Below are 24933 nucleotides of genomic sequence, written 5' to 3'. Positions count from 1 at the left end.
GACAGTGTGGTGCTTCCATCTATAGCTCCATGTTGGCCAGTAGCCCCATATCAGACTTCTTGTCATCGCTCAGTGTTCAGAATTGTTTTATATGCAAATTCCCAAAACAACTATGGGCAGTGGGATAAACTTGCCATTATTGGTTTGGACTCATCAAGATTCACCACTGTGATAGGGGAGGGTTCATTCTACCTGAAACTCATGGGACACTAAACAAAATGATGATTTTGTTAGCAGGGAAGAGAAAGGGGGTAGTTGTTATGCAGGCAATTTATAGTGTCTGGCCCATTGACTACCAAGTCTTAGTAAATGGTTTGGGGTAGCAAACAGGACTGTTAGATCAATATTGTTTTATAAGTTTAGTAACAATAACTATGATTAAATTTAAAAACACAAAATAAAAAATTAAAAAGTGATCCCCCAATAAACACACGAAAAATTTCTCTGAATATTGAGAGTATAAATCAGAATAAAGTATCAAGTTTCATCCACTAACAATAGCGGAAAACTTTATGACAATATTTCTGTTAAAATCAGGGACCTGATTCAGGCATTCAGGGGCTTCCATTTATTTATATCTACAAAGTTGAGAAGAGATAGGTTAGAACTGGTATTATGCTCCCATTGCTTATTTACGCACAGGTTCAAAGTTTGAAGTATAGCAAATGCTATCTTATGTCTGGAAATGCTTTATAGATCTAATAAAATTAACGCAAATAGTTCCAAAACCAAAAATCGAACCCATTGCCTTCAAGTTGATTCCGACTCAAAGTGACCCTATAGGATAGGCTGCATAGGGTTTCCAAAGAGTGGCTAGTAAACTTGAACTGCTAGCCTAACCAGACACAAATACTTAACCACTGTGCAACCAGGGTTCCAATGCCAGTAATAAAAAGTAATAGCTACCTTTAAATTCTTACTATGATTCCAGTTTACCACTCTCTGTCAGTTTGTTGTACTGTGGTGGCCTGTGTGTTGCTATGATGCTGGAAGCTATGCCACTAGTATTTGAAATACCAACACTGTCACCCATGGTGGAACAGATTTCAGCTAGCTTTCTAAGACAGGCTAGGAAGAAGTACCTGGTGGTCTACTTGTAAAAAAAAAAAAAAAAAATTGGTCAGTGAAAACTTATAAAGAGCAGCAGAATTTTTCTGATATAGCGCCAAAAGATGAGCACTATATCAGAAAAATAGTTGGAAAAAAAAGGCGCACAAAATATGACTGGGAAAGAGCTGCCTCCTCAAAGTACAGTAGACTTTATTGAAGCGGGTGGAGTCAAGCTTTCGGGACCTTCATTTGCTGATATGACATGACTCAAAATGAGAAGAAACATCTGTAAACATTCATTAATATTTGGAACAGAAAGTACAAAGTATGAGTCTAGGAAAATTGAAAGTCATCAAAAATGAAATGGAATGCAAAAAGATTGATATCCTAGGCATAAGTGAGCTGAAATGGACTGGTATTGGCCATTGTGAATCAGACAATCATATGGTCTACTATGCCAGGAATAACAAATTCAAGAGAAATGCCATCACAGTCATCATCAAAAATAACATTTCAAGATCTCTTCTGAAATAAGATGCTGTCAGTGTTAGGATAATATCCATATGTCTGCAAGGAAGACCCATTAATGTAACCGTTTTTCAGATTTACTCACCAACCACATTGCAGTGATAATTACTGCTGATTAGAATGTGAAAGTTGGAAACAAAGAAGGAGGATCATAAGCTGGAAAATATGGCCTTGTTGATAGAAATGATGCTGGAGATCACAACAGAGAATTTTGCAAGACCAAAAAAAAAAAAAGAAAGAAAGAAAACCAGCAAACCTGTTGCCACCAAGTCAATTCTGACTCACACTGACCTGATAGGACAAAGGAGAACTGCCTCAGAGGGTTTCCAAGGAGCAGCTGGTGGATTCGGACTGCTGACCTTTTAGTTAGCAGCTGTAGTTCTTAACCACTGCTCCATCAGGGACCTTATGACCTATTAATTGGAAATACTTTTCTTCAACAACATAAACAGCAACTATACAGGTGGACCTCACAGGTTGGATACCACAGAAATCAAACTGACTACATTTCTGGAAAAATTTGATAGAAAATCTCAATATCATCGTTCAGAACAAGGCCATGGGCCAAATATGTAAAAGACCATTGATTGCTCATATGCAAGTTCAAGTAGAAGGTAAAGAAAATTAAAACGTAAGTCCATGAGAGTGAAAGTATGAACTTAAGTATATCCCACCTGAACTCAAAAACCATCTCAAGAATAGATTTGACACATTGTACACTAACCATCAAAGTCCAGACAGCTTGTGGGACGACATCGAAGACGTTGTAAAAATGGCGGGCAGTATGGTCTGATCTCTTCTAACTGCATGAAAGGGAAGGAGAATCAAAGTCAACAGCCCAAGGCTGCTTCTTATGGGGTGGAGGTGAGACATGCCTCTTCTCTTGGCCATCTTTACCAATTTTGACATCAACGGTTGCTCCACAGAACTGTCTAGTTGTCTGCTGAGTTCAATAATTCATTGCAATGACTACAGAGAGCTCACGGACAATTCTCACAGTAATGGGGTATATTAGGGAAATAACACGTTATGATTCAGGTTCAAGAATGCTCAGGTTACAGTTCGTCCATCAGGGACAGCCTTTTCTCAGCCATGCCTGCAGAAATGCCTCTCTGGCCACTTGGCCACTGCTCAGCTCAGGCAAGTGTTTCAACATTCTTTTACCTCTGCTGATAAGTGCCCTGAGGCAATCCACTCCTCAAGTAAGCATCTTCCCAAAGGCACTTAACTCCAGCTCAGTGGGTCTACAAACCTATCTCCACCAGTGCCCAGAGGCATCCTACTCTGCCAGCAAGCCTTCTGCCCAAAGGCACTCAACTTTCTTGTGCTGTGGGCTGGGAAGTTCACAGCTCCTTCTCCTGCCGGTCTCTCCTGCCACCATTTCTCTGCCACCACTTATTGAAGTCTTCAGTGTTACATCTTGCTCTCTCAATCTCTCAGTCTCCTGGTTCCAGGATCTTCTCAGCACAGTGATCCCAGGTCGAAAGGATGTACTCCACTCCTGGGCTCTTCTTTCTTGGTGGTGGTGAGATTCTCTCTTCCTGGCTTTGGAATGGCTCATTTTAAGCCTAATGGGATGGCATAACTAGCCAATCCCTCCATTTGTGTTCCGTATACCTTATTAGCCTGGTTCCAGAAAATCATTTGGTGGGAGTTACAAAGACTATGTCTAGAAGGGACATATTAAGTAATTAATTCATTGCACCACAGACATCATACATGAAAAAATCAGAAGACCATTAAAAAGACAGGAAAGAAAGAAAAGACCAAAATGGATGACAGAAGAGATTCTGAAACTTTCTCTTATACATGGAGTAACTAAAGCAAATGGAAGAAATGATGAGGAAAGCTGAAGAGAAGATTTCAAGGGATGGCTTGAGAAGACAAAGTAAAGTATTATAATGAAATGTGCAAAGACCTGGACTTAGAAAACCAAAAGGGAAGAACATGCTTGGCATTTCTCAAACCGAGCAAATTGAAGGGAAAGTTCAAGCCTCGAGTTGCAATATTGAAGGATTTTATGGACAAAATATTGAACGGCACAGGAAGCATCAAAAGAAGATGGAAGGACTACAGAGAACCACTATACCAAAAAAGAATTGGTCGATGTTCAACCATTTCAGGAGATAGCATATGATCAGGAACTGATGGTATTGAAGGAAGAAGTCCAAGGTGCCCTGAAGGCAATGACGAAAAACTAGGCTTCAGGAACTGACAGAATAGGAATAGAGATGTTTCAGCAAACAGATGCAACACAGCAAACACTTACTAGTCTATGCCAAGAAATTTGGAAGACAAATACCTGAAAAACCAGCTGGAAGGAATTCATATTTGTGTCCATTCCAAAGAAAGGCGATCCAACAGAATGTGGAAATTATGGAACAACATCATTAATATCGCATACAAGTACAATTTTGCTGAAGATCATTTTTAAAGTTTGCAGTAGTACATCAACAGGGAAGTGGGAGAAATTCAAGCCAGATTCAGAAGAGGTCGTGGAATGAGGGTTATCATTGCTGATGTCAGATGGATCTTGGCTGAGAGCAGAGAATGCCAGAAAGATGTTTACCTTGTGTTTCATTGGCTATGCAAAGGCTTTCAACTGTGTGGACCATAACAAATTATCATAATATTACAAAGAATGTGAATTCCAGAACACTTAATTGTGAGCATGAGGAAACTGTACATAGACCAAAACACAGTCGATTGAACACAACAGGGGGATACTGCATGTTTTAAAATCAGGAAAGGTGTGTGTCAGGGTTATATCCTTACACCAGACTTATTCAATCTGCATGCTGAGCAAATAATCTGAGAAGCTGGAGCATATGAAGAAGAAGATGGCATCGGGATTGGAGGAAGGTTCATTAACAACCTCCTTACAAAGTACAAATACCAATACCAGGAACCAATCAAAAGTTGCTTTTTAAGAAATCTCTTTAGCCTCTGGTACAGCTAAACCCTTGGCCATCGAGTTAATTCTGATTCATAGCCACCCTATAGGAGAGTAGAACTGCCGCATAGGTTTCCAAAGAGTGGCTGGTGGATTCAGACTACTGACCCCTTCGTTGGAAGCCAAACTCTTGACCACTCTGCCACCAGGGCTTCCCAGTACATTTATATGTGTTTTATCAGAATCACATCAAATTATCCCTGTGTTACTCTATTTGATCAAGTTTTGTATACATATTTCACATTCATTTTTAAGTTTTTTCATTCAAAATATTGTAAAATTTTTTTCCTATGGTAAATGAGGTATTTTTATTCAGTCCTATCTTCAAACATACTCATATACACACATCTACTCACATATTTAAAATATGTATATATAATTTCTGTTCGTAATATTATTCCCATCTGCTTTATTAAATTTTCTTATTTTTATAGTAGTTTCTAGTTTATATTCTTGGATATTTCTAATATAACTCATATTCATACTAAATTAATACTAACCCTAATAATTTCTTAAAATATAATTGTAATGGTGAAAATAATATACTCAATCTAGTTTACATTATGGTAGCCATCCTTTCTTGATTTTAAATTTAATAATATGATACTAGAGTTGTGATATTAAACATGATGAAGACTTTTGGGCTGAGATATTACATTATGGTATAGAAGATCATATTTTACCAATAAAAAAATGTTAAACTGTATTAAATGAATTTTCATCGTATATAGATAGCATCAGGATGTGAATTTTTTCCTTAACTCTATTAATTGCATAGATTATTATGTTATTTCAATATTTAAAAATACTTGTACATTTGAAGAAATACCAGATTCTTTACATTTAATGTGATGGAGAATTCTCTGCTTTTTTTTTCTAGAAGTGGTTTAGTTTACATTAATCATCTCTGTGTCTTGATATTCCCCCATGCGTCTGTCAGTTTGTTGTACTGTGGAGGTTTAAATGTTGCTGTGATGATGGAAGCTATGCCACCAGAATTTAAATACCTGCAGGGTCACCCATGGCAGACAGATTAAAGCTGAGCTTCTAGACTAAGACAGGCTACGATTAAGGAATTGGTGGTCGACTTCTGAAAGTAATTAGCCAGAGAAAATCTTACAAATAGCAAAGGAACATTCTCTGATATAGTGCTAGAAGATGAGCCCCTCAGGTTGAAGACACTCAAAACATGACTGGAGAAGAGCTGCCTCCTTAAAGTGGAGTCGGCCTTAATGACATGGTTGGAGTTAAGGCTTTGGGACCTTCATTTGCTGGTGTAACATGATTCAAATACAGAAGAAACAGCTGCAAACATTCATTAATGATCAGAACGTGGAACATACAAAGTATGAATCTAGGAAAACTGAAAGTTGTCAAAATGAAATGGAACACATAAACATCAATATCCTAGGCATTAGTGAGCTGAAATGCACTGGCTCAACCATATTAGGGGGCAGCAGATGCTGAAGAACTGATAGTACTGAAGGAAGAGGCCAGACTACACTGAAGGCACTGGCAGAAAACAAGGCTCCAGGAATTGACAGAACACCAACTGAAATGTTTCAACAAATGGATGCAGCACAAAAAGTGTTCACTTGTCTATGCCAAGAAAAGTGGAAGACAGCTACCTGGCTACATGACTGGAAGAGATCCATATTTGTGCCCCTTCCAAAGAAATGTGATTCAACAGAATGTGGAAAATATGTAACAATATTATTAATATCACATACAAGTGAAATATTCTGAAGATCTTTCAAAAGCAGCTGCAGCAGTACATCAACAGGAAACCGAGAAAAATTCAAGCTGGATACAGATAAGGACGTGGAATAAGGGATATAGTTGCTGGTATCAGATGGATCCTGGCAGAAAGCAGAGAATACAAGAAGGATGTTTACCTGTGTTTTATTGACTATGCAAATGTATTCGACTGTGTGGATCATAAGAAATTATAGATAACATTGCAAAGGATGAGAATTCCAGAACACTTCATTGTACTCACGAGGAATCTGTACATAGACAAGAGGCAGGCATTGAAAGAGAACAAGGGAATACTGCATGGTTTCAAGTCAGGAAAGGTGTGTGTCAGCATTGTATCCTTTCCCTATGCCTACTCAATCTGTATGCTGAACAAATAATCTGAGAAGCAGGATTTATATGGAGAAGAACTCGGCATCAGAACTCCATGAAGAACATGTGTTATACAGATAACACAACCTTGCTTACTGAAACCAAAAAAGACTTGAAGCACTTACTGGTGAAGATCAAAGAACACAGCCTTCATTATGGATTACACTTCAACATAAAGAAAACAAAAATCCTCACAACTGTACCAGTAAACAACATCATGATAAACGGAGAAAAGATAGAAGTTGTTGAGGATTTCATTCTACTCAGATCCACAATCAACAGCCATGGAAGCAGCAGTCAAGAGATCAAAAGACATATTGCATTGGCCCAATCTGCAGCAAAAGACCTCTTAAATTATTAAAAAGCAAAGATGGCACCTTGAAGAACAAGGTGGGCCTGACCAAGCTGTGGGGTTTTCAATCGGCTCATATGCTTGAAAAAGCTGGGCAGTGAATAAGGAAGACCAGAGAGAACTGACACCTTTGAATTGTGGTGTTGGCCAAGAGTACTAAATAGACCAGGTACTGCCAAAGAATGAACAAATGTGTCTTGAAAGAAGTACAACCAGAATGTTCCTTAAAAGCAAAAATGACGAGACTTTGTCTCAAATACTTTGGACATGTTTTCAGGAAGGATCAGTCCGTGAAGAAGGACATCACACTTGGTAGAGTAGAAGGTCAGCGAAAAAGTGGAAGACCCTCAAGGAGATGGATTGACACAGTGGCTGCAACAATGGGCTCAAGTGTAACAAAGATTGTGAGGATAACACAGAACCCGGTAGTGTTTCCTTCTGTTGTAGATAGGTTTCCCTGTGAGTCGGATCCCATATGAGGGCACCTAACAACCACAAGAAATGTCTTGATATTAGACATTTTTTTAAAGTAATTTATCATGCTATTTCATTAGATTATTCATTTTTTGGGTACTGAAATACAATTTTTTTTGAAACTTTTGAAATCAGAGTGTCAAAGCAAATCTTAAAACTCAAAGAGTTGAATAGTCTAAGGCAGGGAGCCTGTTGACTTGATCCTAGCAAGTTTTTCCAAAAGGAAAATAGTTATACAATCGTTGCAGTCAAATTAACTAGTAAATCTTAATCGTTTAGTAAGGAATTTGAAATTTTTCTTTTTATTTACAAATTTTAGTAGATGTTTTAAAAGAGATTAATCTTAATTTCTTTTTTTTCTTTTTGTAATATCTTGTTCAAATTTGGTAGCAATATTAGTATTAATTCATGTCAGGAATTTGGAAGCTTTCTTTCTATTTCAATGTTTCTGGAGCTGTTTAAATATCGTCGCTATCAGCTATTGTTCGGAAGGCTCGATAAATTTCCCTATAAATCCCCCTGATAGTACGTCTCTGTTCTTTTTGGAGGAGGTGGGGATTATTTATAAAGTTTTGTGTTTCTTCTAAAACAATTTATCAATTTAACATTTCTAATTTAGGGGTAAGTTTTTGATAAATTATAACTTTAAATATTTGCTTAAAATTTTACCCTCTTTTTTCTTTTTGTTACTAGTTTATTGTTTCAGGGGCCTTGTTAATTGCAGAAGAATATATAGACGCATGTGTGGTGAGAAACATTTCCTTTCTTTTTTTTTTCGTACCAAAAGGGGATTAATGATACCTGATGGCCCCATATTTTGTTTGTTTTTAAACAAACAGGAGAGACTGTGAGTTTGAATTGGTTAAATCGGCCTCTCAGAATAGCTCATCGGCCCATTGGCCAATGATAGAATTGCTGACATGGGGCTGAATATTTTGGCGAGGTAGTTGCTGGGAGAATCTTTATGAAGATACAGAGGATTCCTTAGGGGAAATGTGAAATAGGAGCAGTCAAAGGGTCCCTGCAACTTGAGGTTCAGCCTATGACAATGGCACTGTGTACTGGTGTGACATAATATTATTAACTGAATGATTAGAATGTATAATAAAATTGAATCCTAAAGGGATTTTGATTCAGAGTACAATAAAATAAAATTCACACTAAGGCTATTAAAGAAGAAGAAGCAATTTTAAAACATAACTTCCACGCCAAGCTGTCCTTCACAAAGCCAATAAAAGGCAGAATGCCCAGATGTCATCACATGTTTTTCCTGCCAAAAGACCATATTTGAATTTTCTTTGCTGAAAGGATAAATACTAACCTGTGGAGCATGTTCACGATGGCCTTTCTAAACCTGCCTCCCCAGCTTCTCATCCAGTTAGACCCACTAAATGGAGCCTACTACTACAGTCACACCCAACTTCTCACTCTTTCCTGAGCAATTTGAGTTTTCATAAAAGGCCTTCATACCGCTTCCCCTGAGAAGAGAATGTATGGCAGGGAATCCCCAGGGGAGGGAAATAATATGCAGACGGTGTAGAGGCATGAAAGGTGAGCAGCATTTAGAGAAGGAGAAGCAATCATGCACCAGAAGTATGACATGGTAGGAGATGGACCCAGTATATGTCCAACTACGGTATAAAGGGCATTGTAAGCCCCTCTAATGACACTCCTAGGGGAGTCATCTAAAGGATACAAGTTTGGGAATGACAAGGTCATATTTGTGTTCTGCCAGAGATTAAATCTCTGGGAGGTGCAAATGGTCTACACACTTCACTATTACCCTAAAAATGGACGTTCATGCCCATGAAATCATGCCACAAAGGAAAGACCTGGCAATCTGCTTCTGTAAAGATTACAAGTAGAAAAATCCTATGAAGCCTTCTTAAAACCACACAATAGTTTAGCTTAACTAGTAAGAAATGTCTGCCTTGAGGATTATGCTCTTTGGAAAACTATCTGTATCCTCTATGGGATCAAAGTAACAACAGCGATTTCAAAGATTAGATAGGAATCTTAGGAGGCAGAGAGTTTATGTTAATGGGGGAGGAACAACTCAGAAAAGGAGGGTGAGAATGGTTGCAGGACTGAAAGAATGTACTCATGTCACTGAATTATACACATAGAAAGTATTGAATTAGGGTATAATTCTGGGTTGCTGTATATATTCTCAATGACAAAAAACCCTATGGAGCTGTTCTATTCTATTACACATAGGGTTGCCATGAGTCAGAATACATCGTATGCTAATGAGTTTGGGTTTGTTAGATACATATATAGAGAGAGAGAGAGAAAGGGAGAGATGATATAGATGGAGAGGGAGATAGATAAATAGATGATAAAAAAATATATAGATATAGATAATAATATATATAGAAAGGGACGAGTCAGGAGGCTATTGCTGGGCAAGATGACTGTGCTGGGAAAGAAGCAGAGTGTGAAGGATGGCGGCATATCTGCTGATGTCGTTGGACTGAATAATAGATTTTTATTCCTTTCTAGTGTTCGATTTGCATCAGCTCAGTCGTCGCCATCATAGGGATCATAATCACTGCACTGAGCTTGAGAGATTTTTCATTCGACTACCCTCTATGTGACTATGCTTTGATGCCAGAAAAATGCGCCATGAACTACTCCATGTTAATGGTGAGTGCTTCCTCTTTTCACAGAGTATTGTAGTGAAGCAGGTCACAGGAGCCCTCCTCCTGGCAAAAGTGACAATCAGCATTCTTTAATTGCTACATCATCTTGGGAACTTTGAAGCAAATGAGAATAGGGCAATCTTTTCTTTAGGAATTAGGGCTACATCCCACACATCTTGTTTATTCTCTATATGTGATCAGGCAAAGTGGGAAAAGAAAGATCATATTTATTAAACACTTACTTTTTCACAGTTATTGGGCTCAGCCCTTTCTATAATTTTCTTGTTTGATTTCACAATTATGATCAGTGTGTACTGTTATTCCCTCCAAAAACAGAGCTCAGATGTCAGTCTTTATATTTCTCCAGAGCTTCTTGACTGAGCTTCTTATGGGGTTCCCTGGTTCTCTAACAAAAGTAAAAGTATCTTGAACATTATCCTACAAGTGATGAGTAACCCAGGGTCCCTGCCAACATCTCTAGGTGTTCTTGCATGACTCATCATTTCTATCCCCTACACCCTGCTCCGGGAAAATTCCCAATCTTCATTCTGGTTTTATAACTTTTCTGTTCCACTTGTTCCCATATGGATAACATCCTAAAATTTTATTCTCCAAATTACCAATGTTATTGATTGAACTTTGTCCCCCCAGAAGATGCGAAGTCCTAACTCCTGTACCTGTGAGTATGACCCTGTTTTTCTGTTATGTTAATCAAGACATTCCAGAGTAGGGTGGGTCTTAAACCTAATCCCTTCTAAGTGGTCTCTTACACAAGGGAAAACACAGAGACACATACATAGGGGGAAGGCAAGTTCCATGTGAAGACTGATCTGTAAGCCAAGGAATGCCAAAAACACCTGGGGTTACCAACGAGGAAGGACTCTCACCTAGAGCTAATACCCTTATTTGGGCTTCTAACCTACAAAACTGTGAGACAATGAATCCTCATTCTCAACGGTACTTTTTGTTACCGTAGCCCTAGCAAACTAATACAACCAGTATAAAAGATAATGTAGGTAGTAAAACTTCTTGAATTTTTGGACCATGGGGTGAGTGTGTGTGGGGTGGGTGGATATTGCAGCACAGGATAAAAAACTAGCTAACATTAAATAATTGCTATTTCAAAGTCTCTTGGCCAGTCTCAACATGTGGAGTTTTCTGTGCTCATTGTTCCATATAAACATCTAGCATTCCACCATGCTGCCTACTTCTTCCTTGCCTTTTGTTCTCCTTCTTTCTTATCCTCAGCTGTGTATGGACTTTGGCATTGTTCCTAATTTATTATGCAGACCAATTGCAGTGTCTTTGCTTCACTCCCAGCTTCACCTGGATGTCTCCAGGGCTATATATTCATACCAAAGTAACCTCTTGAGGCAACTTTGCTAAAAGAATCCTCTCCCCTTAATATTTCTTACAGTTCTTATAGTAAGCAATTTTATTTGTTGCCACTCATTCAAAAAAAGAAAAGAGAGCTTCTGTAGAGAACTTAAGGGATTTTTCTAAGGTGACACAGTTTGAAATTGGCAAAAGCAGGATTTGAGTCTGGAAATTCCTGCTTCTTATACCCATGTATGATTTACTATAGTTCCATGTTGTTATACTGAAGACTTTTTGAATTTTAAGATCAGTTATGATAGGGACCAAATCTGTACTTGACTGGCTTCATGGGGATGGGTTCCTCAGAGAGGCCAGTGCTTGATTTAATGCTCTGCTGTTGCTATCTTGAAATTATTATTAATTTTGGAACAAGAACCCCTACATTTTCATTTTTCACTTGACCCTAAAAATTATGTAGCTGGTCCTGCCCTCATCTCAGTCATCTTCTTCCAAAAGCCATCATGAATTCTCATTAATTGTGTGAAGATTTTTTTCTGCCCATCCTTACATCAGAAAGTATTGATAAGGTCTTCCTGGAATCTGAATCATCACGTGTCTTCTTACCTGGCATCTGCACTTTCAGCCCACAAGTCTGTAAGTCCATATCTCATGCTTAGTTCAGGTATTAGCACTCCGGGAGACACAGGAAAGTAACCATGTTCCTGCCTTCAAGAAACTCTAGTCTAGCCCTCCTGAGAGAAAAATATCATCATCATCATAATTATCATTCATCACCATCACCTTCATCCCAGCAGTAAGTTTTACAAAGGGTCAGAGGATTTACCTTTGAATATAATTACCAAAAGAGGTTAGAAAATGGAGAGATCTTTGCAGATAGGAGTGTTTAGAAAGCTCATTACCTGAAATCCTTAGGTAGAAGAAAATAAAATTTGCCAACGATCAGCTATACCTGACCTAGAAAAAGATCAGTTCCTTGTGGCTCAACCTAATATGTGTTTAATTTGCTACTTTTTGTTGAAAACGCAGCCTGGCGCCTGTTTTTGTAAATAAAGTTTTACTGAAACACAAACTCACTCGCTTGTTCACATACTGTGTAAGGCTGCTTTTGGAGAGTTGAGTCGTTGCAACAGAAATCTTCTACCCTGAAAAGTTTTAAGTATTTACTACCTGCTCCCTTACATAAAAAGATTACCAACCTCTGCTCTACCCCTCTAGATGGTAAGATCCTTGAAGACAAGGAAATCGTCTGCATTTTATTTGCTCCTGTACTTTCAGTACCTACAACAATGTTCAATATAAAGAGGTTACTGAGTAAATATTTGTTCAAGGGATGAGTAAATAGGTAATGAAATAATTAATACAAATATTCTTAGGTCCACTTGAGCCTGTTTTATACACTGTGCCCCTCATCCCTGGGTTTTTCTAAACCAGAGTGACTCTCTCCGTGCAAGGAGAGAATCATTATACCAAAGAATCCCAGGCATCATTTCAGGATAAGATTATTAGGAATAAGAATACTTCCCATTGTCCCTCAAATTTGACCATGCATCTTGTCTAAAGATTGAGCCTAAAGCCAGTTCTCCTAGGGTATGGACTCATTTGATGTTCATTACTACATTATTGATGTTGTGTGCCATCAAGTCAGTTCCAACTCATAGCAACCCTACAGGACAGAGTAGAACTGCCCCAAGGGTTTTCAAGGAGCAGCTGGTGGATTTGGACTCCAGAACTTTTGGTTAGCAGCCAAGCTCTTAACCGCTATGCCACCTGGGCTCCATTACTACCTTAGTTTCTAATTAGGGCTGAAGTAAGGTACCACAAACTTAGTTAATTAAAACAAAAGAAAGTTATTACCTTACATTTCTGAGGTCTCAGTGTGAAATGGATCTCATTGGGCTAAATTCAAGATTTCAGTGGGGTTGGGTTGTTTCCAGAAGCTCAGGGGAGAATGTGGTTTCCTGCCTTTTCCATCTTCTAGAGGCTACCTGCATTCCTTGGCTAATGGACCTTTCCTCTATCTTCAAATTAAGCAGCGCAGCATCTTCAAATCTCTCTCTGATTTTCTGCCTCTTATTTCTACTTATAAAGATGCTTATAAATTAAACTTGGCCTGTCTGGATAATGCAGGATGATCTCCCCATCTCAAAGGAGCTGATTAGCAGCCTTTACCACGTAATTTAACATATTGACATATTCTGGGGATTAGAACCTGGGCCTCATTGGGGGAAACATTTTCTACCTGCAATGACTAAGGTATGAGATCATATCATATGCCTACTTTATGGAATTTCTAGTGTTTGAAAGAACTGAGATGAAAACGATCTTTGTGATCCATTTCTCCCCTTTTTAAGGTGCTTTCACATTGTGTGCTCACAATACCACTGGAAAGTAGTGGGCAGGGGGAAAAAGCCTTATTATTTTATTAGTGAGAAAATAAGTGGCCTTCACCAGGCCAAAGTTCAGGCTACAATGGAAGCCAGTTTTCTGAGCCCTGCCTAGTCCTTTTTCTCTTTTGGCCCTGTAATCAGTGATCAGTGTTTGGAACTTGTCATTTCTATCCTCATCCTCCTTTGTTATGGATTTGTTCCTAGAGTATGGATGGTGTAGTGCTCACTTTAAGTGTGCTGGAGTTCTGCGTTAATGTGTCCATCTGTGTCCTCTCATGCTGATGCTGTGTGAGTATTGGGCTTCCATCCCTTGAAGACATATGTATTAGTTTTTAATTGTTGTAGAAGAAAATGCCACAAACTTAGAGACTTAAAACAGCACACATTTATTATCTCCCAGTTTCCGTGGGTCAAGAGTTTGGGCACAGCTTAGGTGGGTCCTTTGCTCAGGGTCTTAGAAGGCTGCAATCAAGGCATTGGCTGGAGCTGTAGTCTCATGTGAGACTTTTGTTCCACTTCCATGCTCCACAGTGGAATCAATTTCCTTTTAACTGTAGAACTAATGGCTATGACATCTCAGTGGCCAGGAAGAGAGCAAAAGTCTCTTATGCTTTAAAGCTCTTTTAAAGGGCCCACGTGAGTAGGTGAGGACCACCTAGGAGGATACCCCTTTTGATAAATGCAAAGCCACCTGATTAGTAACCTAATCGTGGAAGTGATACCTTATCATGTTCACAGATCCGGACCACACTCAAGGGAAGGAGAATCAAAGGGTGTGTGTCATTGGCAAGCAACCTTAGAATTCTGCCTACCACAATGGCTAAAGAAAGCTATTTTTTTTTTACCACCCTTACTCCTTCAAAGGACCTTACTTCAGAGCCCAGATTTGATAATACTTCACAATAGAGAGGTAAATCACACTTTGCTTCTAATGTTGTCGTCTAAGCGTGCTGCTTCCTTTAAGATTACACTGTGAAAGAAAACCCTATGGAGCAGTTCTACTCTGTAACTCACGGGGCTTCGAAGAGTAGGAATCAACTGGAAGACAATAACAATAACAACAACAACAACTATTTTTCCTAGAGTGTCTTCTCGCCTTTCATTTCCCAATACCCTCTCTCTGGGTAACATTCTTCTGGTTTGGAAGAAGAATTCTATGTTTATCTTAAAATCTTGGTTTACACAACTCGTTGGGCACCACAAGCCAAATGTAAGATTGATCCACATGCAGAACCAGAGAAACAACCATTAGCATTTCCATGCCAAGAAAGATCAATGAATGTTTGTCCTAGGGCTTGCTAGAGTCACTGAGTCCTAATCGACTTGAAGACAATGGGTTTTTAGGGCTGGCTTGACCTGAAAGATGCCTGACAAACACAACCAGATCTATCTTGAGACTAGATTCAGAGAAGAAACAGTAGACTGATAATGACGACGTTGTGTGGCTAGGAAAAGGAAACCTTGAGGTTAGTATTCGGGGGACTCACCTACTGTGTTCTGATTAATTTCACAGGGAGTAAACAGCAACCTCCAAATCCTCAAGTGACAGAAATGGCACTTTCCTGTACTATTTCCAGAAAATTTGATGCCTCCAACAGAACAATAGAAATATCTTCCAGAAAATCTATCCTGACAGCAATGCAAGAACCCCACTTGAGAAAGTATCAAAATCCAACACTGATTTTTAAAACTTATGTATTTTGTAATAATCCAGAGTACTATTTTCATTTTTCCCAAGAACCTGGTAACGTCTTTCATTGGCTGTTTATCAAAACAGATGTTAAATGAATGTATCATGCATTTAATGTGTCAACAGCACTTGAAAGTTTTCCATCCATCCTTAGGGGTATGTAAGGGCATCAAGTTGGCAGATAAGATTTGCAGCAGAAGGGCAAAAAGATATGGCTGAAATGGGACCCCAAGCATTACATATTTCTGCTTCCCTTGAAAATATTATCCCTCCTTGTTAGATTTTTTTCCCCCACATTTGAGAATACAAGGTGTTTTTGCCTTCTGAAAGCTGAGACGCATGCTTTTTTTCTCTTTTTTCCCCTTTCTGTCTTTTATTTTCATTTTCCCATAGAAAGTACTCAGAATATCAACATTCATTCTTTATATGTGCACAAAGCATAAGCACACATGGAGTAAACATAACATCATGGATCAGATTCAGCTTATATTTTCTCTCTCTTCTCCTCTCCCCTCCCTCTGTTTTCCTGCCCTCCCTTCCCCTCCTATCTCCTCTACTCCGTTCCCCTTCCCTCCCCTAACTTCCCCTCTCTTCCTTTGCCCTCCCCTACTGTCCCCTTTCTTGCCTCCTCTCCTGTCCTCACTCTTCCTCTCCCCTCCCCTCCTCTCCACTCTGCATTCCTTCCCCTTCCTCTCCCTCTTCTTTCTCTCTCTGCCCTTCCCCTTCTCCTCCTCCTAAGCCTTCTTCTTCTTCTCTCTCTTCCTTTCTTTCTGTCATACAGGAGAGGATTGTATCTTGCTCAAGGTTGTATCCCCAGTGCCATGTACTGTATTGTGCCACACATGGTATTTACTCAATGCTCATTAAATTCCTTTTACATATATATATATATATATTTACAAAACAAACAAATAAAATTAGCAGCAATAAGTTCCTATGCTGCCTGCTTCCCATTCAGGATTTCAATCATGGTGTTAAATAATCGGCTCTCTAATCAGAGGACTCTGGGTTTTGATCTTGAAAATCTCATCCCTCTTGCTTGCTACCTGTGTGCCCATGGACATAGCATAAATTCTCTCTATGTTTCAGTTTTTTCTTCTGTAAAGTAGCAATAATATTACCTGGCTCATAAAGCTGTGCTAATTACTTGATATAATATAGGTAAAGCAACTAGTCTATTGACTGCCATGTGCTGAACTTCAAAGGCATGTGCATATATATACACACACACATTTCCATATACATGTACATGTGTGTGGGTATATGCATACATATATATTTTTAATTCATAATGGGTTGTGGATCATTTTAAGCATAGTGGTAAACAAGAGGTAAACAACGTCTTTCCTCTTTGTAAATTTTAAGACTAAGGCCAGAAACGAACATATGAACAATAAATCAAAATATTTTCATATCTCAAGGAGATGGATTGACGCAGTGGCTGCAACAATGTCCTCAAGCATAACGATGATTGTGACGATGGCACAGAACCAGGCAGTGTTTCCTTCTATTGTATATGGTTTCACTATGAGTTGGAACCGACTCGACAGTATATAACAACAACAATGTTGTTAGAAGCTATATGGAAAATAAATCAAGTCAATGGACTAAAAAATGTCAGGTAGTTGGGGGAATTATTAGAAAGAGTAGCCAGGAAAGTCCTTTTGAGGAGGTGATATTTTCCATCAGGGTAGGAAAAAACTATCATTGCAATTTCATGGACATTTTATAACTTAGTACATATTTTTCTCTATCCCATACAGAACTAAACTCATTATGTATTTTAGTATCCACCTTCCTTCATGCATGACTTTCAAGGGCAGATGAAGTCCTCTCTGTCCCTAAGCCAACACATTCACCCCCTCTAGCTCCAGCGGTGGACCAAAGTCAGAAAGATCCAGTGAAGAAATTCCATTTTTCTTGGTTGAGGTTTTGATACCAATCTAACAAGCTCATCATTGTGAAACTAAGAATTTAAAACTATTATTTTAATATTTATATAGAATTTCTATTCATCTTTCCATACATAAATGAGGATGGCAGTAGCCTGGAGATTATTGGCAGATGTGTATGTCTATAAACCAACTACCTTTAACATAAAGTCCAATCTACAGAAACAGAATATGAAGCAGATCTAAGATGGGTCGCTAACTCCATGGTTGAGGAGCTGAATCAAACAACACTACTAAAGTGATTGTGGAGTGTCTTAGTTATCCAATGCTGCTGTAACAGAAATACCACAAGTGGATGGCTTTAACAAACAGAAGTTTAGTTTCTCACAGTCCAGTAGGCTAGAAATCCAAATTCAGGGCATCATCTCCAGGGGAAGGCTTCCTCCATGGGCTCTGAAGGAAGGTCCTTGTCATCAAGCTTCCCCTGGTCTAGGAGATTCTCCATGCAGAAACCCTGGGTCTAAAGGATGCACTCTGCTCCCAGTACTGCTTTCTTAGTGATATGAAGTCTCCCATCCCTGTGCTGGCTTCTTTTATCTCAAAACCAATTGGCTCGACACACAGTCCAATCTTGTAGATTGAATCCTGCCTCATTAACATAACTACCCCATCCCACCTCATTGGCATCATAGAGGTAGGATTTACAACACATGGGAAAATCACATCAGACAACAAAATGGTGGACAATCACACAATGCTGGGAATCATGGCCTAGCCAAATTGATACACATATTTTTGGGGGACACAATTTAATCCATGACACTGAGATAAAGCTCATTTACAGCTGGACTGGAAAAGCTCTATATTTATCCCTGGGTTGTCTGAATGTCTAGATTTTGACTTCTCACCATGATAAATGCAGCGGGATTTATTATGCACTGTTTGAGGTCCAAAAAGCCCTTGGCAACCCCTGAGGTTGATCCCTTTACTATTGGTTTGCAACTAGTCTAATCAGTTTGACAAGGCTAGCTTGACTACTTAATGGGATGCTGACTGGTCCCTTGCACAGGTCTAGGCAGCTCAAGCCAGAACACTCAGCACAGTCCATGTGTATTGGACCCAGGAAAAGCTGTCCTGTACTGTGGAACGTCTCTAGGACCTTCAGTGCTTGCCTGCACTCTTTCTCTCACTGCACCTCTCCCTTTGTCTTTAGATGAAGGCCTTACATGAGAACAGCTGTGGATTCTGGTGTGTACTTTCAAACTGGGAAAGGCAATAGACTTTGATTTGGACAATCTAACTGGGAATAAAGAAGAAATGATGTTTACAAACAAACACTCTGAAGTGATTTTCATCTCGGATAATGTATCTTCCATATAGAAAAATTAAAAATCCTTGAAACATGAAACCTCCATTTACTAGACCAACTAAACTATATTTCTTAATAAAATTCTGTTAATATCCAGTTAAAACAGGCAAATATTTGGATTTATGCATATGAGAAATATATAAGTAGCACTTCTATCATTTGTGGGCTTATCTCTAGTTCCAAAATAAATGAAATTAAAATGATGTTAAGAAAATGTAACTAAATGCTAAATAACTTTCTAATTCAGATATATATGTACTTTATATATAGATACATATGTATGTATATGTAGATATATACATATGTGTGTGTACATATCATATATAGGTGTTGTTTTGTAGAATATGTCACACCTTAGAGTTTTCTGATATGTTCAGGTTCACTGTTGCAGCAAGAACACAGCTTAGGAGAAGCTGTGTACTTATCATTGCATCCCATCCGGAGGCATAGAAGGCCAGTTTATTCCATTATTAGGCATGCTTAATTTGATCACTAGATTAGGGTGGTATCTACCAGATCTTTTCATTATAAAGAAGTCTTTTCAGCTTTGTAATTACAAAATGGAAACCCTGGAGGCGTAGTGGTTAAGTGCCACGGCTGCTAACCAAAAGGTCGGCAGTTTGAATCCACCAGGCACTCCTTAGAAACTCTGTGGGGCAGTTCTACTCTGTCCTGTAGGGTCGCTACGAGTCAGAATTGACTCGATGGCAATGGGTTCGGTTTGGTTAATTAGAAAATAATCAGTCGAGTGGTACTCTAAGACAGGTGGATATTATGTTCTCAAATAAGCTTTCACTGACTGAGATTTGAGCATGTGTTTGATTTGCCAGCTTATTCTCTACTCTCTATTTATTAGTCTTTTACCACTGAATGAGAGAAACTCCGATCTCCAGCTATAGACATCGTGAATTTCCTGGGAAGACAGAGTTGGAGCAAACTTTCTTAGCTAAATCAATCCTAATTATGTGTTTCTTATGTATTAATGAGTGAATTAGCCTAGATCCTGTGTCAGTTCCACATTACAGAATTTAAACCATCTTTCTATTCCAAGTAAGGTGATGTTTACCCAAATAGTTGTTTGTTAAAGCTATCCACTTGTGCTATTTCTGTTATAGCAGCAGCAGATAACTAAGGCACTTCTTAACTACTGCTTATGTCCTTCTCTGGCATTCTCTTTAACAATAGATACCTTCTGAAAAAGTAGGGTACTTCTAAGGAACTGGCAGAATTAAAGAGGGGAGAAACAGAGGGGGAGCATTCAGTAGGATCCAGACAAACTCACACACTGGATGGTTTCTACTGTGGGTCCTTGGGCCTCCTGAAGCTTTGGAAGCAGCCTTAGATGCAACAGAGAAGGGTGCCAGGGCCTGCTGAATCAACTGTGCAGCTTCACTCTGCAAGCTTCCTCCTTGCCGTAGCGGGCAACCAGCGTGAGCCGAGAAACACAACCTGATGATGGGCACTTAACTGCACCCATTAATATTTCTAGTGAAGGAGGTTAAGAACAGCATTTAGGAGGCTGGCTTAGTCTTAGGAACTAAAGGAAGACAGATAACAAAGCGCAACTCTCTTGTCTTAGGATCCAGAGATGAGTCAGAAAGAGAGGAGATGACTCACCCAGCAATCTGTGGACAAGCTGTGGAAGAACTTGGACTTCTCTCTCTCCCACCTGCTGGTTTCTTCCCCTTCCAGGGATCTTTTTTCAGTGCCTTCCTGCCATTCTCCCTATCATCATTATAGCATGCAGTGAAAAGACTACGTGGGGCATTCTTCCTGGGCTTTGACAAAGAAGGTGCATGGCCCTTTAAGGGACAATCATGCCCCCTTCCCCATTAAAGGAATTTGGTAATGAAGCACTTAAATCTGTGAACTTCTGAAATCTACAAGTTCTGTTTTCCAGACTACAATGATGAAAGAGGCATAAAGTAGATTAAAAAAGGGAGAAATTGTAAGAAAAGAAAGGATAACATGCACCGAGCAAGTCCAAAACCCTAAGAGCAAATTACATTAGCTCTCCAGGCTTGAAAATAATCTTCTGTTCTCTGACACTATCTGGGCAATGGCCCTGCCCTCTAGACTCGGTATGGCCACATCATCTGTATTCTGGGTAGAGGGCCCTCAGTCCTGCGTTTCAGCTCTCTTCTAGTCCCACTGAAATGACAGCCCTGCTCCCTTGGCTTTCGGTGGCCCCAGTGTCCTAGTCCATCTAAGTGATGACCCCCCCCCTCAGCCCCAGCAGTCCCTGTTCTGCTCACTGGGCATGGCAGCCCTCTTCCCTCAGGTTTGGGCAGCAGCCACATCCTCCTGCACACTTTAACAGCAGCCCCACACTCCAGAACCAAGTTGGTGAAGATCAAACTCTTGGAAACCTAGAAGGGTGATGGCCCACACTTGGAGTTCCAGAAGACCATGGCCATACTCTTTGAAGTGAGAAGGGCCTGCTTCCCGTGCTCCTTCCAATAGTTCTGCTGATCTCTGAACTACTCCAGCGTTGGAAAGACTTTGTTATTTGTTATTATCAATATTACTATTTTATTATTATTTTTTTTATTCCTTGCCATGGAGTCAATTCCAACTCATGGCCACCCCTTCTGTGCAGAGTAGAAATGCTCCATAGAGTTATTTTTCTTTTTAATAATTTTTATTGTGCTTTAAGTGAAAGCTTACAAATCAAGTCAGTCTCTCACACAAAAACCCATATACACCTTGCTACACACTCCCAATTACTCTCCCCCTAATGAGACAGCCCGCTCTCTCGCTCCACTCTCTCTTTTTGTGTCCATTTCACCAGCTTCTAACCGTCTCCACCCTCTCATCTCCCCTCCAGGCAGGAGATGGCAACATAGTCTCAAGTGTCCACCTGATCCAAGAAGCTCACTCCTCACCAGTATCACTCTCCAACCCATTGTCCAGTCCAATCCATGTCTGAAGAGTTGGCTTCGGGAATGGGTCCTGTCCTGGGCCAACAGAAGGTCTGGGGACCATGACCACTGGGGTCCTTCTAGTCTCAGTCAGACCATTATGTCTGGTCATATGAGAATTTGGGGTCTGCATCCCACTGCTCTCCTGCTCCCTCAGGGGTTCTCTGTTGTGTTCCCTGTCATGGCAGTCATCGGTTTTAGCCGGGTACCATCTAGTTCTTCTGGACTCAGGATGATGTAGTCTCTGGTTCATGTGGCCCTTTCTGTCTCTTGGGCTCATAATTGCCTTGTGTCCTTGGTGTTCTTCATTCTCCTTTGATCCAGGTGGGTTGAGACCAATTGATGCATCTTAGATGGCTGCTTGCTAGCGTTTAAGACCCCAGACGTCACTTTTCAAAGTGGGATGCAGAAAGTTTTCTTAATAGGTTTTGTTATGCCAACTGACTTAGATGTCCCCTGAAACCATGGTCCCCAGACCCCTGACCCTGCTATGCAACCTTCAAATCATTCAGTTTATTCAGGAAACTTCTTTGCTTTTGGCTTAGTCCGAATGTGCTGACCTCCCCTGTATTGTGTGCTGTCTTTCCCTTCACCTAAAGTAGTTCTTATCTACTACCTAATTAGTGAAGCCCCTCTCCCACCCTCCCTCCCTCTCCCCTCTCATAACCACAAAAAATGTTTTCTTCTCAGTTTAAACTATTTCTCAAGTTCTTATAATAGTGGTCTTATACAATATTTGTCCTTTTGCAACTGACTAATTTCACTTGGCATAATGCCTTCCAGGTTCCTTCATGTTATGAAATGTTTCACAGATTCCTCACTGTTCTTTATCAATGCATAATATTCCATTGTGTGAATACACCGTAATTTATTTAACCATTCATCCGTTGATGGGCACCTTGGTTGCTTCCATGTTTTTGCTATTGTAAACAGTGCTGCAATAAATATGGCTGTGCATATATCTGTTCGTGTATAGGCTCTTATTTCTCTAGGGTATATTCCAAGGGCTGGGATTGCTGGATTGTAGGGTAGTTCTATTTCTTGCTTTTTAAGGAAGTGCCAAATCATCTTCCAAAGTGTTTGTACCATTTGACATTCCCACCAGCAGTGTAGAAGTGTTCCAATCTCTCCACAGCCTCTCCAACATTTATTCTTTTCCGTTTTTTGGATTAATGCCAGCCTTGTTGGAGTGAGATGAAATCTCATTGTAGTTTTGCTCTGCATTTCTCTAATGGCTAATGATAGTGAACATTTCCTCATATATCTGTTAGCTTCCTGAATGTCTTCTTTAGTGAAGTCTCTATTCAAATTTTTTGCCCAATTTTTAATTGGGTTATTTGTCCTTTTACATTGAGTTTTTGCAGTATCGTGTAGATTTTAGAGATCAGGCGCTGATTAGAAATGCCGTAGCTAAAAACGTTTTCCCAGTCTGTAGGTAGTCTTTTTACTCTTTTGGTGAAGTCTTTGAATGAGCATAATTGTTTGATTTTTAGGAGCTCCCAGTTATCTAGTTTTTCTTCTACATTCTTTATAATGTTTTGTTTACTGTTTATGCCATGTATTAGGGCTCCTAACGTTGTCCCTATTTTTTCTTCCATGCTCTTTATTGTTTTAGATTTTATATTTAGGTGTTTGATCCATTTTGAGTTAGGTTTTGTGCATGGAGTGAGGTATGGGTCTTGTTTCATTTTTTTGCAGATGGATATCCAGTTATGCCAGCACCATTTGTTAAAAAGACTGTCTTTTCCCCATTTAACTGTTTTGGGGCCTTTGTCAAATATCAGCTGCTCATATGTGGATGGATTTATGTCTGGATTCTCAATTCTGTCCCATTGGTCCATGTATCTGTTGTTGTACAAGTACCAGGCTGTTTTGACTACTGTGGCAGTATAATAGGTTCTAAAATCAGGTAAAGTCAGGCCTCCCACTTTGTTCTTCTTTTTCAGTAATGCCTTATTTATCCGGGGCCTCTTTCCCTTCCATGTGAAATTGGTGGTTTGTTTCTCCATCTCATTAAAGAACGTCCTTAGGATTTGGATCAGAATTATATTAAATGTATAGATCGCTTTTGGTAGAATAGACATTTTTATAATGTTAAGCCTTCCTATCCACGAGCCAGGTATGTTCTCCCACTTATGTAAGTCTCTTTTGGTTTCTGGCAGAAGTATACTGTAGTTTTCTTTGTCTAAGTCTTTTACATCTCTGGTAAGATTTATTCCCAAGTGATTTATCTTCTTGGGGTCTACTGCAAATGGCATTGATTTGGTGATTTCCTCTTCAATGTTCTTTTTCTTGGTGTAGAGGAAACCAACTGATTTTTGTATGTTTATCTTGTATCACAATACTCTGCTGAACTCTTCTATTAGTTTCAGCAATTTTCTGGAGGATTCCTTAGGGTTTTCTGTGTATAAGAGCATGTCATCTGCAAATAGAGATAATTTTACTTCTTCCTTGCCAATCTGGATGCTCTTTATTTCTTAATCTAGCCTAATTTCTCTGGCTAGGACTTCCAGCACAATGTTGAATATATGTTGAGGAATTTTCCTTCTATTCCTATTTTGCTGAGAGTTTTTATTATGGATGAGTGTTGAACTTTGTCAAAAGCCTTTTCTGCATCAATTGATAAAATCATATCATTCTTGTCTTCTGTTTTATGTACGTGGTGGATTACATTAATTGTTTTTCTAATGTTGAACCATCCCTGCTTACCTAGTATGAATTCCACTTGGTCATGGTGAATTATTTTTTTGATATGTTGTTGAATTCTATTGGCTAGAATTTTGTTGAGGATTTTTGCATCTACATTCATGAGGGATATAGGTCTATAATTTTCTTTTCTTGTGGTGTCTTTACCTGGTTTTGGTATCAGGGATATGCTGGCTTCATAGAATGAGTTTGGCAGTATTCTGTCCTTTTCTATGCTCTGAAATACCTTCAGTAGTAGTGGTGTTAACTCTTCTCTGAAAGTTTGGTAGAACTCTGCCGTGAAGCCATCCAGACCAAGGCTTTTTTTTGTTGGGAGTTTTTTCTTTACTTTTTCGATCTCTTCTTTTGTTATGGGTCTATTTACTTGTTCTATCTCTGTTTGTGTTAGTTTAGGTAGGTAGTATGTTTCTAGAAATTCATCCATTTCTTCTAGGTTTTCAAATTTGTTTGAGTATAGTTTTTCATAGTAATCTGATATGATTCTTTGAATTTCACTTGGCTCTG

General features: G+C 39.3%; 1 protein-coding gene across 4 annotated transcripts in view; it reads left to right on the top strand.

Annotated features, from left to right (window-relative positions):
- Positions 1-24933, top strand: part of LOC126080896 (membrane-spanning 4-domains subfamily A member 4A-like) — a 382640-nt gene that overhangs the window by 126784 nt on the left and 230923 nt on the right. For 2 of the 4 annotated variants that reach the window (XM_049892108.1, XM_049892106.1), the window contains exons 9-10: positions 14056-14139; positions 15365-16393. The exons of 1 other annotated variant lie outside the window; for it this stretch is intronic. The gene's annotated coding sequence lies outside the window, so the exon portion shown is untranslated. Of the gene's footprint in view, positions 1-14055; positions 14140-15364; positions 16394-24933 lie in introns of those variants that run through there. One more of the 4 variants, XM_049892109.1, reaches the window with a different exon arrangement.

This window comes from Elephas maximus, chromosome 7 (genome assembly GCF_024166365.1).
Source record: "Elephas maximus indicus isolate mEleMax1 chromosome 7, mEleMax1 primary haplotype, whole genome shotgun sequence".
NCBI lineage: Eukaryota > Metazoa > Chordata > Mammalia > Proboscidea > Elephantidae > Elephas > Elephas maximus.
This window is presented reverse-complemented; position numbering and strand designations above follow the sequence as displayed.